Source organism: Petaurus breviceps, unplaced genomic scaffold (genome assembly GCF_028583685.1).
Source record: "Petaurus breviceps papuanus isolate PSGF00001 unplaced genomic scaffold, PetGlider_PUasm1.0 178, whole genome shotgun sequence".
Classification (NCBI taxonomy): domain Eukaryota; kingdom Metazoa; phylum Chordata; class Mammalia; order Diprotodontia; family Petauridae; genus Petaurus; species Petaurus breviceps.
In genome coordinates, this window is record NW_027185777.1 from 21,094,071 (window position 1) to 21,099,979 (window position 5,909).

A 5,909-nucleotide genomic window follows, 5' to 3' on the forward strand; every position below is an offset into this window, starting at 1 on the left:
GTTCAAGGGACTGTGCTGGCTGGGACTTTAGAGGCTCTCAGATAAACTGTCTCATTTTACAGAGGAGGAAACTGAGGCACAGAAAAGTTAAGGGATTTATTTCAGGGTTGCTCATTTGGTAAATATCTTAGGTAAGATCTGAAGCCAGGTCTCACCCTCTCCAAGTCCAGTGCTCAAACCACCACTCCGTTCTTCTGACAATCAGATGAATGTGACGATGTGATTTTTTTTTAGGGTAGGGGGAAGATTCTGGTTCTCTTTATCAATGTCATCAATTAACAAAGATTTATTCAGTGCCTCGTATGTGCCAGAAACTGTACTAGTCACTTTAGCAAAAATAATAGAGAATGAATTAATCAATTTAGTCCATTGTATTTCCAATAGCAAGCAAAATAAGCAGCCCCAAGTCCAAGAAAAGGAAAATTCTTATTGGAGTAGCAGTCATTCAGGCTGTGTGTAAGCAAGGCAGTTAAACTTGACTTTCTTTTCTCTAGGTAATATTTCCTGAGGGAAGCACCTTGCCTAGAATGCAGCCTTCTTGCCTCCACCATAGCCCTTCCCATTTGGCAATGTCTTCTAAAAAACCTAATATGATTATTTCTTGGAGAGCTGCTAAGTCACGTTTCATATCTGAGCAAGTCCTAGCTGCTGCACCTGGGGACTCTGACCCAGATTTCCAACTTTATAGTTTCTAGGGGGGGAGGAAGAAAAGAGGTGGGCAAATTATGGTAATTGAATCCCTGGCACATCCCATCAGTGCACAAGAGAAAGTGTTTGCCCTGGGACTGGAAAAGGGCTTTGGGAGACTTGGCCATTTGTAGACAAATTCACTTTCTACGACCTACAAAATCTGTACCAGATGCTGTCTTGAAAAATATCGTCTTCAGAAGCAGTTTATTGATCTGGCAGGCGATTTAAAGGCAATGCAATGTAGTTGGAGCAATGCTTTGGATTTCTTTTCTCTTTCTCTTCATACTAAAAGAGAGAGCCTGAAATGTCTTTGGGGGACCATTAGCCCAGTTGCTGAAGAACAGTCAGATGGATCTTTAGCCCAGTCAAGTTCTTCAGTGTGCCGCTGTCTGTTCTCCTGGCTGGGTTGCCTGGTGGTGAGTAACCTGCAGGCCAAGACCTATTCAGTGGGGAAGGGATACACCAGATGCTTTGTTTAGGGCTTCACTCATTCACTCGTTCCTTATTCATCTATCCAGTTATTTAACTGCTTGTTTATATTCATTTATTCATAAATGCATAGATACACATACATGTATGTGATGGCTATACATGTGTGCATACATGTAAATATGTGCACTGTATGTCATGCTTAAACACCAAGTATTTTGTTTGCAGTGATGAGAATGCATAGTATGTATATGTTACATTGTACACATATGTATTTAAAAAGGAACCTTCCTGAGATGCTTCATGTAAGCTCTGCCATTTCTCTTTATGAGAGGGGAGGGGTGATGGCTAGAACAGATGTAAAACTTTAAGGCTGCTCCCAGGGGCCGAGGAGAAGATCTGGCTTACAGCCTAGAATGAGAGCAGACGGTTTTAAGCAGTAAGAGGGGAGGGGAGAGGGGATCAGCTTTGTTTTGGAACATAGAAAATCACCTACAGTTGTCCTTTGAAACAGGTCTTGGTCTCTGCCAAGGCCTCGGCCAGCCTACAATGTACGTCGTTGGACTTGTCCATGAGTCGATAGGCTCTGAGTTTAGGGGAAAATTCCAGGAGATGGTGGAATTGGGAGGTAAACTATTTCCAACCTAGTTCCTAATTCAAGGCTTTTCATAGTCAAATTACAATGAGACAAAAGTGAACCTCAAAGGGCCAACGGTGGCACCCAAATGAAACCAGGCTGGATTGCAGGAGGCCACCCCTAGCAGCAAAATCCAGTTCAAGCAACTGAGAGGGGGTACAACTCTCCCCTGGAATGACTAATATATGCAGTCCTGGACAGCTATGGGAGAGTTTAAAATAATGACTGACTTCCCCTTTTCTGACACAGACACTGGAGCCAGAGGTCTCCTAACTGGTCAGAGGACACCAAGGTCCAGCACTGCAAGTGAACAAAGGGCTTCACGTTATCACATCTGTTTCTCACAACCCTCTAAGGTAAGTATTATCAACTCCATTTTACAAATGAGAAAACAGGCTGAGCATGATTTCATTGACTTGCCCAGTGCCATACAAGCTAATATGAGAGGTTGGATTTGAATGCAGGATTTCCTGACCCTAATTCTCACTCTCTATCTGAAGACAGTTAGGTCACCCTGATAGAGTCTATCTTCTGAGCTTTGAGCCATGCTTTGAAATGAAGCCCTCTACCCTGTCCCCCTCACCCTACCCCAAAGTTCTTACTTTGAAAATCAAATGGCAGGAATGATTGGATCAGGACAAGCTGTGGTACTCACTGTTAAAATATGTGACCATGGGAAATCATTCCCTCCCCCCCCCATCTATTTTCTCCACTGGGTTCAGAATAGGTATAAAATAAGCCATTCTTTTTCTTCTTGGAGGTAGCTATGGCTACAGCTCGTTAATCACCCATCCCTCACACAGACAGACGCTGACAAAGAATGCCGATAGCATCGGGCCGGACTGAGCAGGCCACAACAGGAATGGCGTTGCTGACGACATGCTCTGGGCCCATCAGCGGGGCTCCTGCCTCAGATCCTGACATTTCTCAGCACCTTTTCATGTTCTAAATGGGCATCACAGATAGATGCATGGACGAAAGAACTGGCCACGGGCTCTGAAACAATGGGGCCTTTAATACCTAAACAGTGACGGCTCTCTCAAGCCCTCCAGCCTATCTCAAATGCTGTCAGAATTAAAAACAACCAGGAATGGAGTTTCTATTCTTTAGTAAAGATATCTGCTCCATTGTCTTCTATCTCTGAATAACCAAGAAAGCTTGCTTTCTTTCTTCCTTTTTTCTTTTCCTTCCCTCTTTCCCTTCCTTCCTTTCCTCTTTCCATCCTCTTAATTTTATTTTCTTTCTTCCTTTTTCCTTGGTATAAGATACATCTTAGGTAAGATTCTACTGATACATGCCAATTGGGTCCACTTGAGATAAAAACAATACAAATAATAATACCCAGTTGTACAATGCTTTCATGTTTACAAAGGACTCTATACACTCCCTCTCTCTTGATTCTGAAGACAATCACAGGGATAGTCTTGCCTCTGTTTTTTAGAAGAAACGGAAGCTGAGAGTGGTTAAAAGACTTTGCAGGGTCATGCCTATCATAAATGTCTTAGATGGGATTTGAAATCAAATCTGATCTCAGATCTAGTGGTCTAGCCCCTGGAATAGCAGTGTACACACAGTATATTTCTGGTCCACTTATAGCAGTACCATAATCATTGCCTGAGGTTTAGAAGGGTCAAGGGAGGGGAGAGAGTGCATCATTTTCCTGGTTAGGATCAATTCCAATCTAGGTTCATTGGACATTTTATGTTGTTGCCATTTACAAGAGACTCTGTAAAACTGTCAAAACAAAACTCATTCTAATTTTCTTTAAACTTAAAAAATCAATACATGCTGCCTAGCACTTTGAGGGAGGAGAGAAATGTTCAAATACTTTTTGGATGTTTGTTTATTTTCACAGCTTCATAATATGGGGAATCATTAGTTGAGAGAAATGATCCCAAGGACTACAAAAGTGGAGCCGTGGGTTCTAATTCTGCAGGGCTGGTAAAACTACTTGGTGGCCTTGTAAACCTCCGTGGGCCTCAGCTGCCTCCTGTATACAATTAGAAAGTTATACTAGAATGCTCAGAAGTACCTTTTAACTCTAACATTCTATGACCACACAATATTGATCCAAAGGGACATTAACTGGTTTGCTTTTGTTCTGCAGAAGCATCATTGTTTCATTTGTTAAAAACACACTAAAAAAAAAAACCCATATCAATATAGAAAACTAAAAAATAAAGTCCTTTGACTCAGATTTTATCCATTCAACATTTACCTTCTTTCCTTGGCCTTGAACTTGAAGGCTGAGGACCTGGGTTCTACCAGGGTATCTACCACTCACTACATTTCTGACTGTCAGCAAATTAATTTCTCTCTGGTGCCTCAGTCTCTCCATCTATGAAATGGGCAAGAAGTTGGGTTTAATGATCACTAAAGTCCCTTAAGACTCTAAATCTATGATGCCATGGTCTTGGCCAGATACACTGATAGTCCCATTATTGAATGGAGCCTTACAACCCAACTGTAAACCTAAAAACGGAAAACTGTGACAAATAGCTTTGTACAGTAACATTTTTTAGAATGTAATCCATTTTATGCACAAATACATGAAGTAAAGTGATTTACCCTGGCTTACACTGTGAGTGAAGTAGAAGATCCAATTTTTGTGGCAGAATTTCTGTTCAGTACTCAGCCCATCAGTCACTCTATCAACCACATGCTTTCCCTTCAGTCTGTATGAACTGACCTTATTTCACACCAGTAAAAGGGCTTTAAACTATAAGAATGAGACAGAGACAGAGAAAGACCAGAAGAGAGAGACAGGAGAGAAGAGGGAGGCAAAAGAAAGAGACACACACATAGACAGATGAATCAGCAAGCTGAATCTCTGGACTTTGGGGTCTGAGCTTGTCAGAATGGATACTATGTTTAGGTATCTGGTGGAGTTTTCACGGATTCATTAAAAAGACAACAGGAAAAAAATGTTAAAGCTTTCAGAAATAAATGTAGCTTTATCTTCTTATCAACCAGCTTAATTACATAATTGAGGAATGTGTTCTTGGCTTCTTCCTGTCACAAGGTTGTAAAGAGAACTTCAAGAAGGACAAAATGACAGACTTTTTGAAGTAAATTTTAATTATTTTAAAAAGGAGAAACTCCACAAAGGATGGGAAATGGGGGAGGAGGTGTTAAAATGCACGGGTGCGAGGGCATCTCTGCAAGCTTTCAGGTGATAGACTTAGCTAACTAGAAATTTCTTGGTAAGATGTATAACCCTAGACACTAGACACTGGGTTATTGGTTCAAACAAAAATATTCAAAGCCAGTTACCCTTCCTCAATCCCCAGTCCCACCAAGCTGAATTCCAGAGTATTGAACCGAGGTGAGTTTCAACAAAACCTTTCAAATGAGGGGCCTGTAGAAAGTCTGAAGTTGACAAATGGAGTTTTTGCTTGAGGTTTCAGACAGGTAACTTTCATTAGTGTTAATGAGAGCTGTCCTGCCTCAAACCAATTGTTTAGAAGTTGAGGAAATACCCTGAAGATATGAAGTAAACTATTCCCTCTCTATAAAATTTAGAAGAAAAAAAAGAAAGGGGGGAAAAATTCAGCAACAGAGCCCAGACATGCCACAAGGCCTGCCCCCATAAATAAAGGGTGCCATTTAAGAGATAAGGCAAATAGTGTGACTGCATAATGACCTCCCCCTGCAAGATAAATGCTGAGACATTTATAGAGAATAAAGTCAAGACTTTGCTTGTCAAAACAGGAGATCATTTTCCAGCAACTGAATTCAGTCCCTTTGACCTTATTTGCAAATGAGACAGCAAGAGAATGTTTGTACCTAAGCACAGCCTAGAAGGCATTCCAACTGGTTTTGAATACCCCACTGCATTCTTCTTCCTTAAGCCAAAGACCTTGCTCTTTATTACTTCCAAAGGCCAATTCAATTCAAAATGCATTTATGAAATACCCACTGTGGCTGTATATCATGCAAGTCACTGGACCTTTGGTTTCCTTAGTACAGGGAACTCATTTCTCTGCAATTTATACTCTTTGAGGACTGAGAGAACCAGTGATTTGTCCAGGGCCACAGAGCCTACATGTATCAAAGGGAGGACATGAACCCAGGTCCATCTCACATCTCACTTCTCACTTCTCACTTCTCTCTCTCTCTCTCTCTCTCTCTCTCTCTCTCTCTCTCTCTCTCT

The 5,909-nt window shown here is 41.4% G+C and overlaps 1 long non-coding RNA gene across 1 annotated transcript in view; it reads left to right on the forward strand.

The window, feature by feature from the left end:
• The first annotated feature begins 632 nt into the window (after positions 1–632).
• Positions 633–5,909, forward strand: part of LOC138159781 (uncharacterized) — a 6,621-nt gene continuing 1,344 nt past the window's right edge. The window contains exons 1-2 of the long non-coding RNA XR_011167969.1: positions 633–1,106; positions 2,006–2,112. This is a non-coding gene — a long non-coding RNA (uncharacterized lncRNA). The remainder of the gene's footprint in view (positions 1,107–2,005; positions 2,113–5,909) is intronic.